The sequence below is a fragment of the Mercenaria mercenaria genome, chromosome 14 (assembly GCF_021730395.1).
Source record: "Mercenaria mercenaria strain notata chromosome 14, MADL_Memer_1, whole genome shotgun sequence".
Lineage (NCBI taxonomy): Eukaryota > Metazoa > Mollusca > Bivalvia > Venerida > Veneridae > Mercenaria > Mercenaria mercenaria.
The window spans coordinates 63,679,490-63,706,832 of NC_069374.1; the positions used below are offsets into that span (position 1 = coordinate 63,679,490).

Consider the following 27,343-nt stretch of genomic DNA (forward strand, 5'->3'; position numbering starts at 1 on the left):
ACTATTTTTCAGATGTCTGAAAAATTCCTGTATAAAACAGACAATGTATTATATTTATCTATAGAGTGAAACATCTGTTTAGAAAACGCAATATTTACGTATCTATATACCAGTCTTTTTGTTTGGCAGATGTATTTTTATACATTATATTCATATGAAATCAATTTATTTTATCACGAGTCATTATCAAATTTAACATTAAGACGCTGTTTAGCCAAATATAAGGCCTTCGCATGGTTAACCAGAACAGAACAGAACAGAAGAAACATCTTATGCGAAGACACAGGTTACAAAATGCAAGTATTGTGAATTAATAAGTATTATACAGAAAAAAATACATCATGAGCTACGCCAGCTCTGTCAAGGGCACATGACTGAAACTTGCGCTTCACAAGTGGGATAAATAAGCCCAACGGCTTGCTACAATAGTGCACTTAAGGTAACCGGTGCGAAATTGCACCAGGCACAGTCTTTTGTTCTACGTTTTTGAGTTTGAATTGGATAGGTTATAATTAAAACTAACATAGCAAAATGTGATTAAAATGTAGAAAGGCTGACATAAATGTTGTATGTCTGGAAGAGTATGATTGTGTTGAGGAGGATGAACAGAAGAAAGATCAATAGATTGAAACTAAAATAGTAGAATATAAAGTTTTAGCTCAATTGTTTTAGAAATGAGATTATCTTAACGAAAAGAGTTAAACAGTTTCAGCTTCATAATTTAAGATCCGTACACCTTACTATAACGAGTTAAACACAGTATCTAAATATTTGCTTGATTGCTTCGGGACAGCGTTGTTCTGCAAATATATAATAACTTTTTCATTTTTTTTTATTAAATCCCCGTTTGCATACATTAAACTAAAACATTAGCGTTTTCAAAGAAATTAACGGAAGTGGATAAAAAATAGAATAACATCAAAATTTGTTTTAACTTTCATTTAATATTTACGAAGTACAGGTTTTATTACTGATACGTTTTTGTTATTAAATGTATTCATTCGCAAGTGATAAATATGTATTTAAACAAGTCCTCTTTTATCAGATATATTTTTTTTGTCTGCATTTATGACGTTAGAAATTACATGAAAATCACATTTTAAAGAGACATCTTAATACATCTTATGGTTCATATATTAAGTCAAAATTAATCTCTTGAATCTTAAAAGGCAGAACATTCGATGTTATAACATGTATTTATCCGTGAATACTAGTAATACATGTGAAAATACATATGATTGTAAACGAGTCCACTTTTATTAGTCCTTACTTATGTCTGAATCATTGACGGCGTACCCGGGTTTATGTAATAACGAGATATGCAAAAGAAGGGAGATTATTCTGCACAGTTCATTGCTTTCTAATTTGAACAATAACCTCCCATGCATTTTGGAAAAGCTTTTCAATTTTCAACGTAACCGAATGCAACAACACATTATTTTCAAAGAATGATAATTTCTATTCGCATTTTCCTTGTGACGCTTTTTCAAATTGTTATTTCTAATACATTTGGTGTAAATTTCAAAATATAAAAATGTTGTATGTAAATATAAGTTCGTACTCCAATCCAATTATTAATATGTTGGTTAAAACGTTTCACATGACATTTTTATTCAGATTTTACAAAAGGCTATGGGTTTGAGTCCTTTGTGATTCATACTTTTTATATTTGTCGCAGCCGTAATAAGCTTGTTTTCATCACCTTTAATGACCTATGCAGCATGAAAAATGATAAATTTTCGAAAGATTTGTGAAACAGTCCTGTTAATAGATGAAAATTGTTCATTTTTTCACTCTAACATTGATTGAAATGACAATGCGTTAAGCTTGAATGATACAGTTTACAATTTTAAAGGTATATGTAGGTCAGTTTTATTCAGCTAGAATATTAGTGTGATCAGGCGCAGTCAGTTTAAGTTTACCAGGTAGAAAAGTATGGTTTTCAGGCGCAATCGATTACGCGACTGTACGACGATGATAACGCGACAATACAATGGTGATAACGCGACAGTACGATGATGATAACGCAGCAGTACGATGGCGATAACGCGACAGTACGATGATGAAAACGCGGTAGTACAATGGTGATAACGCGACAGTTCGACGATGATAACGCGACAGTACAATGGTGATAACGCGACAGTACGATGATGATAACGCGACAGTTCGACGATGATAACGCGACAGTACAATGGTGATAACACGATAGAACGATAATAAAATTGCGAAATCACGATACTACGATACCGAAAATGCGATAAAACGATATTACGATGGTGAAAACGCGACAGTACGATGGTGAAAACGCGATAGTATGTCGCATTATCATCATCGTGCTATCGTATTACCGCGTTTTCGTTATCGTAGTATCGCGTTTTCGTTATTGTAGTTTTGTGATTTCGCGTTTTCATCATCGTACTATCGAGTATCGCATTGAAGATCAACACATTCAAAGGCGATGGTCCTACTTGAATTCCGTAGCTTACCGTTTTTCTTAACTTTTCAGAAATGAGATCTGTTCTATATGGAAAAATGAGTAACTATCAATATATTGTCCAGTTAAACAGAAAAAAATAAATTAATGCAAAAATCTTCTACACAAGACAGCTGTTTACATGTCACTAACAGAACGATCTTGTGTATAATACCAGAAATCTTTTTCCGGCATGATAAAATCGCTAGAAACGCTCGCACGAAGTGAAAGAAAATACTGAGCGAATACCGTATTTCTACTTTAAGTGAGAATGGCATTCAAATACAAAAAGTCTGTTTCCTCCACTGATTCAAATGGGTAAGTTGCCACTTACCTAGAAATTGGTTAGCAAAGGTAAACACACTGGGACACTGGTTATCGCTGGTAAAGCTAAACAACGGCTATATTTATGATATGATGTCGAATGATAATTATGGTTTTACATAATTATATTTATTTATTATACATTGTAAGTAGCTTCGTGTAGGACATTTTCCATCATGGAGTATGTCGCATCCACAAGGAAACGCTTTGTCGGCATATTTTTATTTTTAGTTCCAAGGCACACTGTGTGCAGATACCATAGGTGAGAGCACAGGCTGACATTCCACCCAGTAAGGCATTGTCAGGTGGGGGTTAAAACCATAGGTGAGAGCACAGGCTGACATTCCACCAAAAGCGTACTCTTCTGCATGTACCCAATATGGGCCAGAATGGCAGACTGCCGGTACGACATGGTTGATTGATGCATATCTGAAAAAAAAATTAATCATTATACAACGAAAAATATATCAATTAAAGTTATAAACGGTTTACTTGTTTTGACTGTTACTTTAAGTCATCAAAAAAAAAAAAAAAAATAAATAATTAAAAAAAGAAAAAAAAAACAAACACAATAGATTGCCTAAAACACTATATTTGAAAAACACAAAACAAACAATTTATTTGTTTTACTTATGATAAGTTATATATATATATATAGTGCTGACAAAGAAAAACTTTAATGTCCAAGGTTAATTTCACTGCTGAGACATACCCATTCTTGCACACAATGGTGTACAGCAGCAACACGTTGTAATTTACTACCGTCAACAGCAGAATGATTTTAACGAGTAGAACTGTGTAGCAGGTGACAGTCTTTTTATTCACAGTCTGTTACGACAATTTAAACTATTTTATAAGTGGAGTATATTCTTAGGAGGGTAATATGCAATTAAACTTACTTGCTTTTAGGTACTGTGGAAACCCACACAAGATGCAAGGAAGACGGATATTTAACATTGCGCAAGGTGGGATGTAACAATTGTTTGTACTGTTTGCAATGGTCACCTTTTCCACAGTGTTGTTGGATTGGACGATTGAAAAGATGGGACAGGAGGTGCAGATGTAGTATAGCTGAAATAAAGTGTATCATTTAAACTATCCGTATAATAGTCTCTATACAACTATTTGATTTTGATAATAAATAGTACTTAAATTTTACGACAGTTTAACATTCAGTAACAGTTCACTGAGCAGAACAGTAGTAAGTATTCTAAGAAATCTAATAAGATAACTTATTAACTGTATAATCCGTAATTTGGATAATTTTTTTTTCAAATAAGTTTATTTAAACTCGAACTATGTTAAAATATTTAGTCCTATTCTGTTTGTTGTGGTTTAAGCCTGTTTTCACTAGTCGTACAACACTATATCCTGGAAGTCAATTAACCTACACGCCCCATGTGGTTCTGGGACGATCTGTGTATGAAAAGAATTGGAACCACTGCCTAACCCTTGCATGATCGTAAGAGGCTACTAATAGGGTATTAACATTTGGTTTGCAGTAACTCCGTTTTTATTTCGATGTAAGTGAGATGTGGAACCAAAATTTGTAGTCCTGCTTGGCGCCATATAACCTATACTGTGTTGGTGCGCCGTAAAACCCAAATAAATAAATAATTAACCTACACAGTTTTCCTGGGTTTCTTAACCAGTGGAAACCTGTCTCCAGGCAAGTAACTGACAACTTCCCCACATGAATCAAAGATGGGAGACGAATAAATGGCTCAATAATGTGCTAAAACCGCATTTAAAAATAACCACCGGTTACAGAACTACACACGGAATATCATTATTTGTTGAACGCCCCTCGTATATAATTATGTACAACATAAGAGTGTCTTCAAGACGTGGGTTTTGTTTAATCTTAGAATTTATGTTCCACCAAAACAAATAAGGAATATGGCAATTTTTCGGCTCTGAATGGCAAAGGATGGCCAAGGCGCCCGCCATTATAGGCATGGTCGGATGCCCCGGTAGAACCAATAATCTTCGGTAAATAGCTGCATTAATGATTGCTAACCTAACTGAAAGACTTTTACGTCACATAAATGATTTCAACCCCACATAAGTGGTGTGGCAAAGTGATTTGAAGTAAATGTCCAGCTTTGAATGGTTAAGGAAGGCCTTTTAAGCTTTTAGTCATGCATTGCTTAAAATTTCTTCCCAGTATTTCATCTTTATTTTATTCATGTTAAATGTTTTATGATAAAGCATTGTATATCATATCTGTAGCTGCAAAATGGAGAAAAATTGGTACAGTGTAAATGTCTCAAATTATGCTATTTTTCGTTTTCTTACTAATTAAACGTTCAGAATTATGGTGAGTTCATTGGTGCTTATATTCACTGTATGGTAACTACACCGGTAGCCGTGTGTTTGGATCTGTCCAATATGGCCTCTCCCGAGCAAAAAATGGCAAAAACATCACGTAAGTTTCGATATTTTGTACGATTTAACACATCTTTGTACATAAAAAATTACTATGTTTTCAGTTTTCATTCTTAGGTGCAAGTAATTCGATATAAAAATATCAAATCATGTCAGTTCAAGTTAGTAAGTGATAAAAACGTGCAGATTTTGGCAATCAAGAAGCGAAAACGAAACTTTTAAATGATCTTATCAACACTCTTGTAATTGTATCGTCAGAAAAATGAGTTAAGAAGAAAGAAGAAACATTTTCACATATCTTGTCATTGGTCTCTAAACTAAAAGTATAGTATGTTTGCGAAAAAGTACCATCCAAAGTCTATCACATGTATCAAGTGTGTAACGGTTTGGATACAAGTAAATAAAGAACTGTTAATGGTTTGGAATTAGTATATGCACCGTTTTGGATCGCAACTTAATTCACATTCCTGCACGATAGACCGGTATCAAAGTTGATAAAACCACATCTATCTCCTTCAATTATTTCTGGGATATCAGAGGTAACTTTTTGTAAGGATTGCGTAAAATCTAAAGAAAGAAATAAACTGAAGTTCATAAAACTAAATACCTAAGGTAAAAGGAAGAACTGTGTATAAACGAACCCTGTACCTACTGTAATTATTTTTGTTACCTGTGCATAATAATGTGTTAGGTTTTATAACGGATTTATTTCCGACAACCTTTTCAAAATGAATCACTATATAACCTGATATGTACGATAAAACGACTTTAACAAAAAGCAGCGTAAGTACGTTTGGGTGTCAGGTTGGTTAGATATCAAATTCGTTCGTTTTTGAAGCCCTGCCATCTGCCGTCTCGATGGTAATTTGATTTCTTTTCTTAATAAATACTCATTTGCTTATCCTATTTGTCAACTGCTTGTTTAGAAGAGGAATTAGTAAATGCTTAGAAAAAAGGCCCATAATAATAATAATAATAATAATAATAATAATAATAATAACGTTTGTTTGCCTTTTCCTCTACCAACTTACAAGCAACCCCTTAAAACATTAGTTTTGTTTCACCATTCCAAAAGATTATTTATCTCGACTACTTGAAGAATACGAAAGGCTATTGTTCACATCTGTTCGTCAGCTTCGGCATGCTCTTTGTTAATTATTTCTAAGATGTTATATCAGTAATGACTACTGGGAATTTATTGAAACTAAGTTGTTCAATGTGATGATCTGATATGCAATATACATGTTCCATAATTCTAGTTTGCTTTGTACAAAGGTATGAACCTTTTCCCGATTTACAAAATTGAGTTTTATAACTTTTTTGAACCTACGCAGGTATCTCAATAATCAATAGTTACAGAGAATCAAAACTTCACACATCTCCGTGATGATCTAACATGCAAAGTAAGAGTCTGCAAGTCTGACTTTAAATTCATTCTTCCTTTAGCTAAGAAATACTGGTTTAGCTTTGGTACTCGAGTACTATTTGGTATGTAAGCAAGAACTTCATTTATCACTTTTAAAAATGAAATGAAACTTCAAACACTTATTTACTCTAATGATCCGACATGCAGTGCACATGCTCCAAGAATCTCCATCTAATTCATTGTGCCGCTATATTGACTTAGAACTTATGGTTAAGTTCATGTATGTAAGCAGGTATCTTATTTAGCATCAGAAGATGGGAAAATTCTATAACTGAATCATACGTCTTACACAATTGTTGGTCCTTTTGTACTTGTTTATGTCATTTATTCATTCAGTTAGCTTTCATTAGTGACATAGCACATGAATAGCTGATCTTTTCTGGCACTATCAAACTTGATATTTGCCTTTTTTCATCGAGTTGCATATAAATAGTCGTGAAATTAGAACAGAAGTCAGTATATTAGTAACCAAATAAGTGAATCATTCCTTTTAAAATCTCTGTTTTGAAATGTAAGATCAGAAGACAGGAAACAAAGCTTTTAATGGGGCCTAACTATTTAACTAACTATCTTGCTTAATTAACAATATTATGTATTCATGCACTTGCAGCCTATCTTATGTAGAACTAGGCATGTGCGTTTGAATTTCCAACGAAGATTGGTGTTGACCACTGCTTTTCGTGGCCATTCCTCTCCCACTGGTCTTTTAGACTGGAACATTTCACTGCTAGGCTTGAGAAAAGAAATTTTAAAATGGGAAACGATTTCAATAGGAAATACCACCAAAAGCTCTTGAAACTGAACCCTACTGCAGTGTATATATGGATGTGTACATTATTTAAACTATTCTCAAAATATAAAGACATACTATAATGTATTAGTTTTGTAAAGTAGAAGAAAGAAACAAACAATCATCTGAGCGTCGCCTTGGAACTGTCATTGACAAAATCACCACTAGGGTATAAACTTGTTAGTACATACAGGAAAGTGATAAGGTGTACAAGTCGTGTGTTAATTAAACACTATATATTAAATCTGTCGCTTAACGTATTTCCGGCAGATCATGGAGCATGGCTTCCACGAGGATGTTCATTTGGGCAAGTGCTAACACATATATCACTTGTGAGGTGTACGTCAATGTGTACCGAACTGAAGCAGTCTTCGGCATGCATTGATCATTTACTCAGTTTTAACATATTTTTTCATGGACATCTGCAAGGATATGTGTATACTCATTTCAAAAATTATTGATTTCAACATTGTTAACAGTAACAGCCTTCATATTGATCAACATATGAGTGTATTTCTTTAAAGTATACATCCCTATTTTGTAAGAATATATATTTAAAATAATCTAAAATAAATGCTTGATGACAATGCTTTGTATGCCGGAAGATATATTTGAACATGTACCATTGTAAACTATGAAAACATTACTTAGAAACAAACAGTATTTCAAAATTAGCAGTGAAAAGTGTTAGTCCAAACCGCAAACATTCAAGAAGATTAAGTCATCCAAACCGGTGTACACTTGTTATCCAAACCGTAACATTCATGTTTTTACTACGCAATACGTTTTGTGTCCTTTTGAATCTTAGGTGTTTTGTACATATCACAGTTAATGCATACTTATACTAGAGATTATCCTAAAGTATATTTACATCCATTTAGTCCAAATATTTCAATTTAACAGGTAATAAAAATGAAATTTTGGAAGATCTGACCGATAACTGGACAATTTCCATGAGTTAATAGAATTTATATATATATGCTAAATATGATTGCGACCGCCTGGACATGGGATTTCTGAAACCCTGCCGCCATATCAGTCCGGCGATTACTTCTTTAGACATTACCGCGATTACTGAACAAAGTTTGGTAACGAAACATAGTAAGGCGTAGTAAATATCTCCAAGAACGTACATGAAGTTCCATTGTCTTTTGTTTGAGCAGCCATATTGGACAGATCCAAACACACGGCTACCGGTGTAGTTACCATACAGTGATATTGGTTTGTTCCGGGGTTTTTGATTGGGTATACTTTTCATTTAAATTAGGAAGCGCGAATGTTAGCGTCTCTATAGTTCTTTGTTGTTGAACGTGTCACAATGACATTTTGAAATACCCGCCTACCCCTGTTCAATGTCCATTAAATTTGTGTTCAGTGTTTGAACCTTAATGTTTATATGTCTTCTCATTCGTTTTTGTTACCCCTTTTCATCTGTGTTGTGTTTGTATGTATTATTTGTGCTTTAGCCTGAATTGTCTTTAATTTATAGTCCTGTGGCTCAAATTAATATTATTTGGTGCATGTATTTGTATGTAACTTTTTGTATTTTGCATTGCATCATTGTATTATTGTATTGTAGTTCTGAGATACTTGAATATCGTGTGCTAGAGAAATTTAAAAGATGAAAGAGACACTCATTGATATTTCAGTTAATACTAGATTATTGTCGTATTTCATATAGCTGAATAATTGAAAGCATTTGACTCAAGTAAAAAAAGGACACTTATTGATGAGTCGTTGATAATGGATCATAGTTATAGCCAGTTTTTGACAATTCAGTGTGATTTTGTTTAATGTGTGTTATAAAAAAATAAAAAATATAATAATGATAATGATTAATTGAAAAGACAGTGTTTGCCAATTCAGGGAGTAATAGTTTAATGTTTTAAAAGAGTGGAGTGATATAATAATGATAATAATTAATTGAACTGCAGTATAGTGTCTGTTGAGGCACATTTTGATTATTGACCCTTATGACTTGATTGTATTTTGAAGCATTTTGATGTTGTAATGCACAAAAGTTCAAAAGTATATATGTTATGCTGATGGAGAAATATTGCATGTAATCGTTCCATGGTGAACTACTGTTGTTGTTACGGGTATTTCAGTTTTCAATTCCGGCTGCCTCAATTCCATCATCTATATGAGAAAGACCCTGCTCATTCATGACTTTATCATCTATTTTTGGACCCTTTTTCCGATTGGTAGGCATTACCAACACAACATATCAGTTTGCAATTTGACCTTCAAACGTGGGTCAAACTATCTGTCAATTTGTAGCAAATGTTTACTACACGTTACGTAAAAGTAGATCCACATACAAATATAATAAAAAATGTTCAACACACCAAAGTTATTATTCTATACACTGTACGAGGGTTGTCCCAGAAAATCGGGCACTTTTTTAAAATTATTTCTAAGCGACGCATGAAATAATCATTTTAACTGATGGTGTTTCAATGTATACACGACAGGACAATATAGTTTAGAATTAAATACCTCTCATATTATTTGAGTATTCTTTAAATAATGGACGGCAGTCAGTGCTAGTAGGCTCACGCTAATTTTTTGATCCTACAAAAAGAAGTGGCTTCCATTTAAAATCATGTAACTTACCCGATATACATCTCATTGGTTTAAAATTTATATCGACATTAATTGCAATGAGTGGCACGTAATTATGTTGCGTTTCAAGTCTTTGAAATCACTTGCTTTAAAATGGTGATGTAAATTTTAAAGTAACGGTCGCGCGCACTTTCAGAAATTACGACGTCAGAAAAGTTTGCGGCGCAGGAAGTATTAATAAAATATTGTGTAGGTCGCAGTTTGACTCCTTCACAAACAAAACGGGAAGTGGAAAATTCTGCAAGTCAGGCAAATATAAGAAGGACATTTCTCTTCACGTGGTACAAACGTTTGAAGGAAAGTTGGGCGAGTGATTCAAAGAGAGGGCGACAAAATGCTTTTAAAACTTTCTGCACCGCGAACTTATCAGATGTAGTCATTTCTGAAAGTGCGTGCGACCGTGACTTTCAGAGTTACATCACTATTTTAACTTAAGTGACGCCAAAGACTTGAAACGCAAAACAATTATGAGCCACACGTTACCATTAACGAGGATATAAATTTTAATCATGTGAGATGTATATTGGGAAAGTTACATGAATTTGAAAAGGAAGCCGCTTCTTTTTGTAGGAGGAAAACTGAGTGTGCGCCGACTAGCACTGACTGACGTCCATTATTTAAAACATACTCGAATAATATGACAGATACTTAATTTTAAACTTTATAGTCCTAGAGGGTATACACTGAAATAAAACCAGTTGAAATAATTATTTGATACGTGGCTTATTTTCGAAATAATCAACAAAGCCCACGAATTTCTGGGACAACCCTCGTATTATACAAATTCCGGACTCTACGGTCATTTTTTCAAAAGACCCGAAAAGGCCTATAAAACTTCTAAGTTTGATTTAACCATACTTATTGAAGTTATTAGTCCATATTCATCCAACTTAATATCCTTTTTTTGAAATAATAGTTCTATTAAACTACTACAGAAAAGTTTTCAAAATGCCATTGTAACACGTTTAACAACCAAGAACTATAATGACGCTAAAATTCGCGTTCCTTATTTAAATGTACCCAATCAAAACCCCCGGAACAAACCAATATAAGCACCAATGAAAACGAAAGATATAAACGGTGGTTACCGGCTACTAATAGGAAATACTCAACAAGCCGGGCTGAAGCTGGGTGTGCTTGAATTAAATATTTTAATCGAATTAAAATAAACCCTTCAAATAGTAAGGCTTAACTTAAAAGACATACAGTATGGTTGATTCAGACATATTTTGTATAAAGAAATGTATTTTGTTCATGTCGTATATGTATTTCGAAGATATTGCAATTTACACTTAATTTATAACATTACAAGCGAATTATCTCCCTTTAAGCACACATTATTTTATTTTGAAAACAGAAGATAGAATTAAATGTTTCATTTAAACTTGTTTAACACACTCTAGCAATCATGTAACATACAAAGTGCATACGGTACATTTTAGAGAAATTTAATTGGTAAGAAAATGGAAAATAGCATAATTTGAGGCAACTATGTTGAAATCAAGACGGCCGCCAAAATAATTATGATAAAAATGAAACCAATGGATTTTGAGAGGTTGAGTATTAGCTTTAAAAAATCACAACTTCGTAAAAAATAGCACAAAAAATCAAAAACTCTTATTTTCGGACAATTCGGCACAGACTGTTAACGTTGATTATGTCAGCCTTCTTAATGGCCTGATCACAAAATGTCTAATTAGTATTAGAATTTACTCAAGTACTGTAAGATGTCTTTTACATGATTTTATTCAATGTTGTGATGTCGACTACTGATTGCAAGAAAGATACAATTATTGAATTTTTCTCTATCAGGTGATGTCATGAAACTTCAATTGAGTTCACCCGATAGTAGATCAAGCATCGCCTTATGCTTGAAAGCACACGATCAGCCAATGTAACACATTTAATGTAACTGAAATAACTTTCAGTCCAGCTCTTTACCATAAATTCGTTGCATTAGTTACTGATGAGGTCGCTTCTGCATTATAAACTATGAGCAAGTGAAAAATGAATTATCTCGCAACTGTACAATCACATTTGTAAGAGAGAGAGATACCTTGTTTTTAGTGATAAAAACAACAAAATAATTAAACCCTCAATGTCTAAGTCCATAAATTCTGTCTAAGTCCATAAATTCTCTCTGATTCAGGTATTGAAATAATAAACATATACGTCAATATCATTTGAGAAGGTGTTTTGTCTGTTAGTTACGTTGATGCGTTTATACATTGTACAAATATAACAAGAGGGCCAAGATGGCCCTAGGTCGCTCACCTGAGAAACACACCATAACAGTGTTGTAAACATGTTTGACCTAGTGATTTCATGGCAAAAAATATTCTGACCAATTATCATTAAAATTGGAGCAAAAAACTTGAGTATAAATAAGTATTTTCTTTGATTCGACCTATGACCTAATTTTTGACCCCAGAGTACGAGGCCCATATTCGAACTTGACCTAGATGTCATCAAGACTATCATTCTGACCAAATTTCATGAAAATCAATTGAAAAATACAGCCTCTATCGCATACACAATGTTTTTCTTTGATTTGACCTAGTGACCTACTTTTTGACCCAAGATGATCCATTTTCAAACTCGGCCTAGATTTCATTAAGGTTATCATTTTGGATTTAATTTCAGGAAGATCAATTGAAAAATACAGCCTCTATCGCATATACAAGCTTTTCCTTTGATTTGACCTAGTTTGACCTACTTTTTGACCCCAGAGGACCCATATTCGAACTTGACCTAGATTTCATCAAGGCAATCATTCTGACCAAAATTCATGAAGATTAATTGAAAAATACAGCCTCTATCGCATACACAAGGTTTTTCTTTGATTTGACCTAGTGACCTAGTTTTTGACCCCAGATGACCCGTTTTCATACTCGACCTAGATGTCATCAAGGTTATCATTCTGACCAAAATTCATGAAGATTAATGGAAAAATACAGCCAATATCGCATACACAAGGTTTTTCTTTGATTTGACCTAGTGACCTAGTTTTTGATCCTAGATAACCCATTTTCAAACTTAGCCTAGATTTTATCAAGGTTATCATTCTGACCAAAATTCATGAAGATTAACTGAAAAATACAGCCTCTATCGCATACACAAGGTTTTTATTTTATTTGACCTAGTGACCTAGTTTTTGAACCCAGATGACCCATTTTCAAACTCGTCCTAGATTTTATCATGGCTATCATTCTGACCAAAAGTCATGAAGATTAATGGAAAAATACAGCCTCTATCGCATACACAAGGTTTTTCTTTGATTTGACCTAGTGACCTCGTTTTTGACCCCAGATGACCTACTTTCAAACTCGGCCTAGATTTTATCAAGGTAATCATTCTGACCAATTTTCATGAAGATCAGCTGAAAAATACAGCCTCTATCGCATACACAAGCTAAATGTTGACAGACAGACGACAGACGACAGACAGACGACAGACGCCGGACATCGAGCGATCAGAAAAACTCACCTGAGCATTGCTCATAAAAATGAACATTGATCCGTGCTATCGATTTAGATTTGAAAATTAATTAAATATTTGACGAAAAGAGTAAGAATTGATCCGCAAATTTTATGTGAAATATACGTTGGGAATATATCATGAAAAATATCTACAATCAAGGACGTCTAGGGAAATGAGGAAAATGAAAATCAATTTATTATATCATTGGAATCACCTGCATACGTTGAAAAGGTATATTGCGTTATGCATTAGAAGGCGCAAAGAATTATGTTTGTATTAGTACTTGCACGCTTGAATTGGAGCCTGATAGTGATCCGTTGAAACCACGACGACGATACAGAACGACGGACCATGAATATGGCGTGTTGTGGAAATTCACCTTTTGCTGACATCATTCACAGGTAGGATTTTTTTTATTAATCTTATTAAAGGTATATTAGATCCAAATTTCATAACAATATTACATTTAAGAAATGAAATGAATTTTGTCGTAATGCGGAATGAACGACGACCAAATTTTGTTTTCTTTATTTTCCTTTTTTTAGTAAGTTTTTACTTTTTTCAAGACTTACTATTGATTTATTGTATAAAAGTGGAATGTTTTCATTTGATAAGCAATTTCTTGCTGTTCAAAGTGAATTTACTTCTGAAACAGAAGGGGTGTGAGTTAGACGTTTTTAATACTGAGTTACATCTGGTAAAAGTTCTTTATTTTGCCCTTACACTTCTGTTCCAAGGTTATTTTTTTAATGAAGTGAGCAAGATTCAAAACAGACCCGCAGGATTCGACCTTTATTTTTAGCTCGACTATGAATAGAATAGTCGAGCTATTGGACTCGCTCATGCGTCGGCGTCTGCGTCGACGTCGGCGTCGGCGTCGGCGTCCCGATTTGGTTAAGGTTTTGTATGTAAGCTGGTATCTCAGTAACCACTTGTGGGAATGTATTGAAACTTCACACACTTATTTACTGTGATAAACTGACTTACATTGCACAGGTTCCATAACTCTATTTTGTTTTTTTACAAAATTATGCCCCTTTTTCAACTTAGAGAGTGAGGTTGGGTGCGCACCATAAACCGGTTTAAACTCCCCAGTGGTGTTTTTGCCACTGACCGTTCCAAGGCGGTGCCCCACTGTGTTCCTTTGTTTGTTCGTTTTGTCCTTTTGTGTGGGCTTTGTGTGTGTGTGTGTTCCTTTGTTTGTTCGTTTTGTCCTATTGTGTTGGCTGTGTTGGCTGTGTGTGTGTGTGTGGTGCACGCGTCTGCGTGCTGTGGTTTCGTTTTGGGGAGGCTGCGTTTTTGGTGCGTGGCATTCCCTGTTTGATATTTGTCTTTGTTTGTTTAGAATTTTTTGGTTAAGGTTTGGAAATGGAATTGAAACTTCACACACCTGTTCACTGTCACAATCTGACATGCACAAAGCAGGTCCCATAACTTTATTTTGCTTTTTTACAAAATTATGCCCCTTTTTCAACATAGAATTTTTTGGTAAAGTTTTTGTATGTAAGCTGGTATCTCAGTATCCACTAATGGGAAAGGATTGAAACTTCACACACTAGTTCACTGTCATGATATGACATGCAGTGCAAAGGGTCAATAACTCAACTTCGCATTTTACAAAATTATGCTCCTTTTTCAACTTAGGAGTTTTGGGTTAAATTCTTATATGTAACCTGGTATCTCAGTACCCACTAATGGGAATGGATTGAAACTTCATACACTTGTCCACTGTCATGAGCTAATAAGCACTATGCAGGTTCCATAACCATATTTTACTTTTTTACTAAATTATGCCCCTTTTTCGACTTTCGTATTCATTCAAGCGACAAGGCTGTTGAATAGTCGAGCGTTGCTGTCCTCTGACAGCTCTTGTTTCATATTGGAGTTAGAATTCTGTCTCATTAAACCGTTTACTTGAGGCAACCTAGAAAAAATAATACTGACCATTTATTTTTTTTATTATTGTTAACCAATAGTTTGGGGTTCTTGCATCAAAATTAGTGGTATGATAAATTCTTTGCAAGCGTTTTGGGCAGTGGTCATCACTTTGAAATTAGTCTCTGCTTGAGCTTGATGAAATAGCATATATTATTCAAAACTTATATAAAATGTACGATAAAAGTTGTTTAAAATTTGCAACACAATTCAAAACACAGTCAACTTTAAGAATATACCTAGCAATAACATTTTCTTAAACATTACTGTTAGGAATCCAGTACCTTGATTAGATATATAATTTCAAATAAATCAATGTTAATTATTTGAAAAACTTAATCAACGATTAGTGAATGTTGGTAGAATAATATTCAGTATCGGGTATGTTTTGCCGATCATTATATAGGTAATTGTCCTTTTTATGAAGAAAATCGACCCTGGATCGATCTCTGTACGGTATCATGCGATGTAGTCCAAACAATTTATACTTTGCAAATAAATATTATAGAGTTCCTATTAAAGCATCTGATGGTTTGCTTTACAAACTAAGATAAAAAACACCAATTCATACCTGAAAATAGGTGATGAACTTCAATGTCAGAAACACGTCTGAACTGTGCAAAGCCAAGCTGAAGAGTGACTTGGTTACAATAATCAGTTGTTCTGGAGGTGACGTCACTCGAGTGTAGAGCACTGACACAACACTGCCCCCAATTTTATGAAGTTCTTCCTCTCCGTTGTAAAAGGCCTTGTCAAACAGCTGATTTATAAGTCATGTACCAACTTTAGAAATCGCCCTTTTCGGGAGAAAATTGATTCTGAGACTTATAAATTGGACAATTTCCATATCCAGATGGAAAACTAACCAAAAAACTATAGCTCAAAATCTAGGTAACCTTAACCTGTACTATACAGAAACAAGTTTATCCCTTTACAGGTATCAAATGAATAAGTTTATTCATATATCATTAAATATTCCCACATGTGTTGGAATTTATTAAATGATCATACACAAAAATCCCAAAAACTAAATGGAATATAAAACCTATAGTGTAACTGTTTTATACATAGACTATAATGAAGTACATTTAATCAGATTGGAAACTAGTTAAAGCACTTAAGCATGAATTCCAAGTAAATATGGAATAACATCTTCAGTCCATGATGATAACTTTAACCTACAGCTTTAGTTAAAGCTAACAGAAAAATGCAAGTGAGCTGAATTAAAAATGTCATGTACCAACAGACAACACAAATTTTTGAAGCTCTGTCTATAGGAATAAGGGTTACGACAGAGTTCTATATATATTGTAAACAATTTAAGGCATAAACAAGAATTGAAAAGGATACTTCCAAAGGTAATAGAATGGTATCTTTTATATTGCGCCATAACGAAAGAGTTCATAAATCCGCTAAAAGACAAATATGTTAACTAGGGACTGTTATGAATAAGTCCAATTCCCACTATATGTTGGAACTGATTAAGGATACACCTTGAATCCCCTAGGTATGAAATGATAATGTTTTATTATTACATCTATAGACTGAGTTCCATATAGCAGCTAGCAAAAACTACTGATCTAATTTCCAAATTGAACTTTTAACGACAGGTTACCAAAGCTTCGATCTGGGGTATAGACGAGTAAGGTACATTGTAAGAACTTAGTGTTTCCTGATTGGAAGAACAGAGCCTTTTGGTCACAAGTTTGTTCATTTGTTTGGATGCTCGGTTCATTTACAAGGTTCAAAACCTGTGTTTTATGACAGTGGAATATTTAACTCTCCTATATCTACTCTCTTCCTGGTGAGTGGTAAATACAGTAGTTTTGCAAGATGGCTTAGAAAAATATTTTCTATGAACATGTTTTATCAGACTGAATATTTTTACTGGAGCAAGTTTATTGAAATACTGTATTTAGTATGAAACTGAATTTGTGAAGTAATAGCAACAGACAACATATGGCATAATTATGAAATGCTAAAATGATATTATTACGAAACATTTTACAAAATGATACTAGAGGCAATGAATAAATAATGTATGCTCTTTAATACATCCCTTGAATATACGACAAACAGTACAGCATGGAGTAACTTTATATATGTTTATCTTAGGGTTAGGATTAATGAATAAATGAATGTATGAATGATCTTATGTACATCTATACAAAATATTTTCAATTTATTTTCAAAGGTCCTAATTGGACGCTTCAGTTCACAAGTGGTGTACTATAATATAAAGCTTAGTTAATGCTACTGCTCTATCCCCCACTAAAAATATTTTATTAAAGAACAGCAGATGTTGGGGATGGGAGTATTAATCATATATTCCGCTGTCATTTCCATATTGAATGGAACACAAACAGCAGTGAATCAGCTTGACTTTTGCGTGGTTTAGATTGCAATACCGCTAGTATTTTTGTTCCTTTAATCATTTAGGAATGTAAGAAATGTATCCATTTTGCACTTAGTTGTCAGTTGCCTGTAACATTGGGAGTTTACAAGTTTTATAAGACAGATAAATCATCCAATATATTACTTTCAATGTTTAAAGCAGCAGTGTCAATTTTCGGTCATAAACAAAACCAAAAAATGTGATTGTTAATCATTCTGCATAAGGAATAGACAAGGTAAGACATTTTATTTTCAGACTTACCGTGTCCGGAGATGTTCAGCTTTCCATTCAAATGGAAATACCAAAAGACCTTCCGGTAATTTGAATAAGTCACTATAAAATATCATTACCTCTTATAGTTTTTGTTTTATGTTTCAACTACAAATTTCAATTATTGGTTGCCCATTTAGATTGGTACATATAACTCCCAAGTTTATTCATGAACTGTCCCCACTGATATCTTTGTTTAAGGAAACTGATATTTTCGACTGTTCCATTATTATATGGAACTACTCCATCACATAGTAATTCAGAACTACCCTGTGTTTATCATATGTGCCATGATGATCTCATTCAGGGCTTATGACTGGTGGGAAGACTATATTAATGGCAGCTATATATTATAACATATTAAACAATCTATACAACAGCACTACTTTCTTCCCCTACAAAAATTCTTAAAGGCAAAAACTTGAAAATGAACTTAAAGAGAATTCCTATGGTTTTTTTCCTTTCATAGAATTTTTTTAAATTCACATATATGATAGGAAAATTTGAGCTGAAAACAATGAACAAATAAAAACAATAGGTCACCAGGCTTGTTTTTATGAAAAATTGTTTTGAACACACCCACTGTTGCTGAAACTGCCAGCGATTTTTCAACATTTTCATAATTTTCTGCTTTTTTATAAATACCAACCAAAATATACATCAAGACAGCACAATACAGTTTTTTCTTTTTACAGATTTTATTATATACTTATTTGATATCATAGTCATATTTGTAATACTCTATCCTTACAATAATGGGTACAAATGAAAAAGAAATGTTGTTTCGTATTTACTTTTGTGAACTTTTTTCAATGAAAAATACCCATAATGAAGAATATTTTTTTAAATTTTGAAAAAACTCTTTCATAGATTTTTTTCATGTTTTTCTTGTGTATAGATAATTGTATTGTGAGCATAAAAATGGCTAAAATGTATGGGTCACCAGGCTAAATTTTATGTTAAGGCCGCTAGAATACAACACCTGTTCGGACGTAAATGGCGCGAATCTGGCCAAATTAATTACATGTATGTCTGCGAAAAGTTAAAAAAAAAATTTAAAAATGCTTAATTCTTCCTATAAATGAATACTAAATAATCTGAAAGGTGATATTGTCTTATCAGTACTAAGTCAATTATTTTACTTTATATGAACAACACTGTCTTTGTATTAAAATGCGATGTGAAAACACAACCACAAAAATAGCAAGATACCTGTCGGGCATGATACTTGTCAATACAACATAAACCAGTATCAACATTTGATTACTGATAAAACTTATCAAAAATGTTATTTCATTCAAGATTCATCATATTTAAGATTGTCTGTAACATGTTTCAACAAATGTTGACTTCAGTTCAGTTTTCCATAGAAAGTGTCGGCTGCGCAGAAAGATGCGCATAAAAAACTATAGGAATTCCCTTTAAGTACTTTAACCTTTGTCTAAATAAAGTAAAACAAAATATATTTGAAAAGTTAACTTAAATGCCACAGGCATTGATAAAAGCAATAATTTTGAAGTTAAATTTCTGTCAATGTTGCATATATTTATCAGAAACATTATCTCCATTGGTAAATTTGTTACAAAATGTTAATATAGAACTTTTCCACTAGGATATGGAATTTGTTCCTGAGTGACATGTATGGAATCTACTTAAATGCAGTATCAGATCTCTTTCACAGGTATAGAAATCAGTTCCAAGTTCTGGGAATAATCTGATGCATTATGAATTTATTTCCAAATGCTGGTCAGGTTTCAGGTTTCCTTCTTCCGGGTATGGAAAATGTTCTAATATAATGGAGAATGCTTACAAGAAATTTTGTCTCCCTACTTGCACGATGATCCATATATCACCGCCCCTGATGGATCTCATTAAGCATTCCTATTCCAAAATAATTAGAATTGTTCTAAAATTTCTTTTGTGATCCTGTTCCATATCAGATGAAATCTATTGGACCTTATTCAGGATTTATTCCAAGTAATTGGAATTGTGCTGAAATTTACTTCTGTGCTCCTATTCCGAATCTATATGTTATTATTCAGGATCTAATCCAAAATGATTGGAATTGTCCTGACTTGTTATTTTGAGATTAGATCGCATTCAGGATTCGGCAATTACAATGAATAGAATGTCAGAAACAGTGACAAGTGGGTAAGGAATCCATTCCCCGTTGATATGGGCTTGTTCCTTATGTGTATGGAAGCTGTTCTATGCATGTATATTGGAACCATTTCCTAAAAGTTAGGCAATATGTTCCAAAACTACCCGATCATATAAATGTCCATAATAGAACAACATCACGGACAGGCATCTTGTTGTCCAGTCAAGCATTCATTTAGGAACTTACATGTAACTGTAGCTTTCAGAGTCACTCAATCCTAAGGGTACTTACATCCAACTGAACAATGTTGAATGGCATGAATCCCAACAGAATGTTTTTCCTTCTGAAAGATTGACAGAACAACAAAGCTTCAAACCCCAAGTGTACTGCCACATGTACACTTGAGTTTAAAGAATACACCTACTACTAGTATGCAAATTTTCCAAAAAAAAAAAAAAAAAATATATATGGAAAAATTACATACAGTTACCCTTTTCCCACATTTGTTGGAATACAAGTATGGACTAAAAAGTTTCCAAGAAAAAATGGAAAGCTAATTTCAGATACAAGTATGGACTGAAAAAGTTTCCATGAATCAATGGAAAGCCAATTTCAGTAGAATGAATAGTGGAAGAAATGTAGGTAAATTATGCAAAATAGAAGGGATTAAGGCTGAAGTATAAAGAATAATAGATGCTAACAAGATTTAGATTTGATGTTCATAAAGTTTGTATTCAACTCTCATAAGGGTGTCACACAAGGTGTTTTTTATTAGATATGAATCTATTCATGATAGATGCTAACTAAATATAATAGATTCGATGTAAAGGTATTACTTTGTAACTTTTTATATTTACATTCCTATTGGTGTCAAACAAGGTGTTGTTATGAGATATGTATCTATTACTCCCCCCTCCACACTATAACAATGAACCTCTTATTTTCAAATAAATAACCAAAACAAATCTTCACATGTAAAATTATGCCTAAGACATTGGAAATGGATTTTAATAAAAAGACATTATATCACATTGCATCTAATACATATAAAACATTAGACAGAAATAATTGAAGATAGTAAATAGAATTAATATTCAATTTAAAGTTCATTCCAGTATTCAGTTGAAGGAGCAATCCATGAATTACTGATTTTAGGGCATGCATATTGTTAACTGGAAAGCCAACCAAGATGTATGGATTTATATGCTTATAATTTTCCTTAAAAATGAATATAATGAATAAAGAATCTATTGCCACCGGATATTTCTGATATAAAACACTTGGAACATTGCGCCTAGTATGTACTGCATCCTGGTCATTTAAAATGAACATTACCACTGCACATAAAACAAGTGTAAATATGAGAAAATAGATTACACATGATAAATTGTGCCTAGTTTGTAGATTTACCACATTGTCTTTAAAAATGGACAGTACTACCACTGCACCTAAAACAAGTGTAGGTATGTAAAACAGAAATATCCTAGATTCATTCCTTGACTTAAGGAATACACAAGCAAGGTTGTGCTTAGCCATTTCATGTAGCAATAAAAGTAGCAATCAAGAAAAAATATCTTTTCCACACATAATTCACTAGAGTATTATTACCCAAAAATGGAGCAGACATGTGCCACCTTCCTATATAGACATCACAAAAAGAAAAAGCCAGAAAGGCCCTTGACATTTTTTATATACACATGAATGCCCGAAAAACATGCTAAAAATTGCAACAACTTGCCGAAAACATGCCGTTACAACATCCTCAGGCCTAAATACTTTTTTTATATTCACATGAATGTCCGAAAAACATGCTACACAAAATTTGCGAAAAATATATGGAAAATATATCCTAATTACTCTTTTGAACATGCTACCTGGATAGAAATAGCTAAAAGGATTAGACATTGTTTTATTATCTCAGCATGTATGTCTGAAAACATGCTACATATACCCAAAGGGCCTGGACATTTTTTCATTATCCCAACATGAATGTCCGCAAAACATGCCACATATGCTAAAAAGGCCTAGACTTTTTTTTATTTCACAGCATGATAGCCTGCAAACATGCTACATATATCTAAAAGGCCTAGACATTTCTTTATAAACGCATGAATGTCTGAAAAAATGCTAATTAAAAAAAAAAACGCGAGAAAATGACAGGAAAAAATTGTCAATTTTTAAAATGAAAAACATAACCATTTAAATTGCCGTTGCAAGCCGCATCGCAGCGCAATTAAAGCATCTGGATGGTTTGCTTTACAAACTAAGATAAAAAACACCAATTCATACCTGAAAATAGGTGATGAACTTCGATGTCACGAACACGTCTGAACTGTGCAAAGCCAAGCTGAAGAGTGACTTGTTTACAATAATCAGCTGTTCCGGAGGTGACGTCACTCGAGTGTAGAGCACGGACAAAACACTATTTGTGAAATTTCGTTATTTTGTTCTGTCGCAGCGACACAATGACAAGTCGTAGGCAGGACTGTATGGATGGATTAATTCTACGTTCATCTGGACTATGAACGACTCTTTTAAGTACAACAGGTGGGTTAACAATTTCACATCTTAAGAAACGTGAGAGTTCATGGAAAATACAAAGACTTGTCATTAAGTTGTGATCAGCTTGCAGAACTTTACGATTATAATGTCTTCTGGTTCATTGCATAGTCAGTTATAATAGTTGAGCTAATGGTTGTGATGTTATGTTGGGCGAGTTTGGCGACTTTCCCTGAAGCGATTTGTATTCATGTATCGTCTTTACAACGGTTAGCTCTAGAGGCAGTATTGATGCTATTGGTAGTAATAAAGTATCATATACCAAACCCTAAATTGTTCGCTCCAGTTTACTACCTATAGTCATATTGAATACTGCATTTATGAGTAACGCTTCCAAATCCCAGGAATTTCTTTGGAGTGATTGGTATTAAGCCTAGATGTGTATGACATTGCATGTTCTGTTTGGATTTAGCTCAGTAGTCTTTCCTTTAGGAAGTAAGTTACCTTGTTACCATGTTACCATGGTAAATCGCAGCATTTTTCTAGTATTGAATTTCGTGTAATTTAATGTTTAACTGCTACAATCTTAATTTCATTTATCTCTATCCTTTCATGTGTAATTTTTATCCAGGTTTGAGTTTGAAGTAAATGAACCCCCTCCCAAATTCATTTATATTCAAAGAAGAAAAAACTACGGATATTTAACACTTTTCAGAGTATTTTGGTTTCATTGTTATCCGTATAAGTCTGCGTAGTTGATAATTGCATCATAGTGTGCGCGTTAGCTTTCTAAAATGTGCTTAAAATGTATATGTCGCGGTGCTTATGTTTCAGTGGTAACGCTTTTTCTGTCATTTAAAAAAATATGTATGAAAACGGTGTTTTGGATTGCTTCAGTGCCATTTTGTTAAAGTACCCATTGCAACAGAGATTTTAAAACAGCTTATATCTTGCTTTTATCGTAAATTTTAGATCCAGTGACAGAGGAAGACGGAAGAAAACTATGGGACACTGGTGTAATAGGGAGTCACTCTTCTAAGTCGCTAAGTTTTGCTGTTTTTGTAACCGTAAAGGTTTTGGCTTTCCTTCGGGAAACGAACACCGGAAGTTAAATGCATCACAGTACATCCCTGATAACAGAAAATGTTCGAAAGGCATTAGTGTTCCATGGCAGAAATTATAAAAAAATCCATGGTGGTTTGACCCAACAAAATGTTGAACCAAAACTTATAAATTTGAAAATACAAATGAAAACAGGTGCACTGTAAGTCTTCTTGAACGATACCGAGTGTTAACTACCATTTGCCACTTAACGCTTCTTGCAACATACTCATTTCCAGCAAGTTGTAGGTATAAATGAACCAGGAAAGCACATGCAATCAATGTTTAAGCAGGCTGAAATTGATACACCAGAAATGCGGCAGTAAGGGACTATAAAGGCCCTCTTCAGCTCTTCTTCAAAGTGCGGGCAATGCACTGAAGCCACCACAGGAAACTTTTGTAATTTAGGAAAATTCTATAAAAAAAGTTGTTCTAAGAAAATTGAAGAACTACTACAAAAGTCGCCGCCCCAAAACAGGACTTAAGTACCTCCGACTTTTGCATGATAATGCACCCGCTCACAAGGCACGCATTGTGACCAAGTTTTTGGAGTCAGAGGTTACCGTCCTTCCACACCCTCCGTTTTCGCCAGACCTGGCCCCCCTGCGACTATTTTCTGTTTCCCAAACTTAAATATCATCTGTCTGGAAAGAGATACAAGTCGAGAAATGCCCTTGGATCTGCTGTTTATCAGTATCTGATGGGTGTTCCCATAGAAGAGTATGAACAATGCTTCCAAAAGAGGATTGACCGGCTCAAAAGGTGTATTCAGGCTGACGGAGAGTATTTTGAAGGGCAGAGCAAGTTAAAATGATCAGAACATTTGCAGTATAGGAGAACCGATGCAAGTGACATTACTTTTGGAACACCCCTCGTATAAAGCGAGGCATTGTGAAATGAAATTAGCTGGCGTGCCTGGTTTTGCAATACATTGTAAATGTTATACTAGTAGTTTTCAATAAAATTGCAAAGCAGCTATTTTATTACAGTGATTAATTCGCTTTATATATATTGTCTTCCGTATAGTTATAGCTTGGTCGTATTTTGAGCACATTCTGCATTCAAACTCTGGTTAACTTGTATTCGGAAATTAATACAAGCATCACGTGGTATATAATGTTCGAGTTACTCCTATAGTATTCTAGCAACACATAGGTTAAAAATGGTTCCTAATTGCATCAATTTAGAGATTCAGATTTGTCTTAAAGTTTATAGATCTATGTCTTTTTTCTGTGTGAAATGATAGTGCACCAATTTACGAAATGTATTACTGCTTTTTTTCAAATAAAAATAGAAGTATTTGAAATTTGTGAAAGAGTGAAATAGAATGACATACTTTTTATTATAAGCTTGCCAAAACAATACTAGAATTGACCTGAAAGACTCGTTCTCATCCCATAAGCTTAAAAAAAACGGACCCGCCAAAACCCACATACGCTGTATTGTATGAGCGCTTAGGATGATATTTGCGTTATTTAATTTCACTCGGGCCTAAAATATGACGTCACGCAAATTTCGAAGTTCCGAACAGTAAAATGGGAGGAACTAACGTCGGCGATTTAGACTATTTTTAACTACTAGTATATTACAAAATAACAAATGAAATTTATCCCGAGAAGTTGCAAAATATTTAAAGATTGCTAATAACACTATGCAAATAGAATAATATTGTACGAAATCAATAGAAACTGGACGCAAACCATATATGAAATGATATTTCTTCGTGTCTCCGAGCAAAATGTAATGAAACTCGGGACGGCGAATCGGTCGTTTCCGTTAATGAAGCATGTGCATATAAAAAAGCAAGCACTTCGGTCAGTTATACCTCAAGGTAAATAAATGCGATTATAAAATCATAAAAATGAGAGTTCGTACCTTGCATCATGAATTCTGATGTGTTAATCATACACACACACAATTGAAACAAGGACCGGGTGCCAAATGACAAAATATATAATATAAAAATGTGGAAAACCACAGGTCGCCAAACACGACAAAAGTGAAGATGTTGTAGGCTCGGTTTGATTGAGCCTGTTCATGAGCTATCGTCCACGCCCTCTAGCCCCGAGTTGAGCAAAACTCAACATGAACACATGATATAAGTACCAGAATGTAATTTAGAAACAACCGCAGATGTATTCATACGGCAGTGCACATTGAACAGTCAATGATGCACAGATTGCAATTCCATTAAAAGCGACGCACAACCAATTTTACACTAACACTGCATGAGAAAAATAGGTCTGCAGCATTTGAAAAAGAAAGGAAAATCATGTGTTTTAGCTCGACTATTAAAAGAATAGGTGGAGACATTGGACTCAAGTTTGTTTAATTCTGCCCTTTGTTTTAGGGCACAGCCGTTATTAGCCGCCGGTAGAAACCGGCGACTATATTTGATACGTTTTAGGATTTTGCAGCTGGTAGGAGAAGCTATTAAATTGTGACAATGAAAAAATGATATTGAAAAATATGGCAGTTAATGAAAGACTTACATAAAGGAATTAGGAGCTGCAAAATGCTTAAAGTTTTTTTATAATTTCAAAAGATAACTTTTGAGGAAAATAGGAAAAATGCATAAGAACTTATCCCTATACTCAGTATAAATAGTCCTACCACGTAATCTGAAACAGGTAAACATTCTCATTACACTGCAGAGAGAATGCCTTTACAATGGGGTTACAAACATATCAGATTAATAATCACAGTTACTCTATTACTTATCACTTGTTATTAGATAAACAATTAAACCCTCAACCTACACAGAATCAGTCTTTACAACATTCTACAGATAATTTCAGAAATGACCTCTAATAGTTCTTTGAACTCGAGTAAAAATCAAATGGAATTCTAAAATATTGCTGATTACATTAAAGAAAGAGGGAATATGATAGACGTTTTGTAAAAGGATACATTTTTTGAGTCGGCTAAAGGCTGAAAGCCTTTTGACGAGTCCTTGCTGTTCAGCGATTCTCTAAATGGACCGAATAACACGTGAAGGGATGTAGTTCCATTAGATTTCTCAAACTTCAAACAGTTCACTGCATGAATGAAGTTAAGTTGTGTCAATTCCCTTTGCTATGACCAATATACGATGTAATCTGTCATATTTATGACTTGTAATTGTGCAATACTCGAATGTAACTCATTAAGCATAAATGTGCATTTTAAGAATTGCGCAGGCTTTCAAAGCTTGGGTAACATCCAGCGAAAGACAAAAAATAGTTCCACAGGGCTCCAGATAAGATGCGTATTAGCGTAAATTACGTATAGAAATAATGCAAATACGCATGTCTAATAATTTCTAAGCGTATAAAAACGTATATAATATTACAGAAACGCACACAATGCTTTTCTAAAAACAAAATCTGAATCGTCTGGATGCGTTAGGTAACATAGCCGATCAGCCATAATTCTCCCACATTGAACATAAACACGCATCGTATGATTTCTATAAACTTTGCGTGGGTTGAATTTTGCAGTCAGTAAACGGATAAATTATCGGAAGAAGAAGCTCTTACTGGTTTGTTTAGTTACTA

The 27,343-nt window shown here is 33.9% G+C and overlaps 2 protein-coding genes across 2 annotated transcripts in view; one reads left to right on the plus strand and one right to left on the minus strand.

Moving 5' to 3' along the window:
• The window catches only part of LOC123527054 (uncharacterized), a 491,978-nt gene that overhangs the window by 304,609 nt on the left and 160,026 nt on the right, over positions 1 to 27,343 (minus strand). The window lies entirely within an intron of this gene.
• Positions 13,565 to 27,343, plus strand: part of LOC123527929 (galactoside 2-alpha-L-fucosyltransferase SEC1-like) — a 34,142-nt gene continuing 20,363 nt past the window's right edge. Inside the window, exon 1 of the mRNA XM_045307666.2 lies at positions 13,565 to 13,907. The gene's annotated coding sequence lies outside the window, so the exon portion shown is untranslated. The remainder of the gene's footprint in view (positions 13,908 to 27,343) is intronic.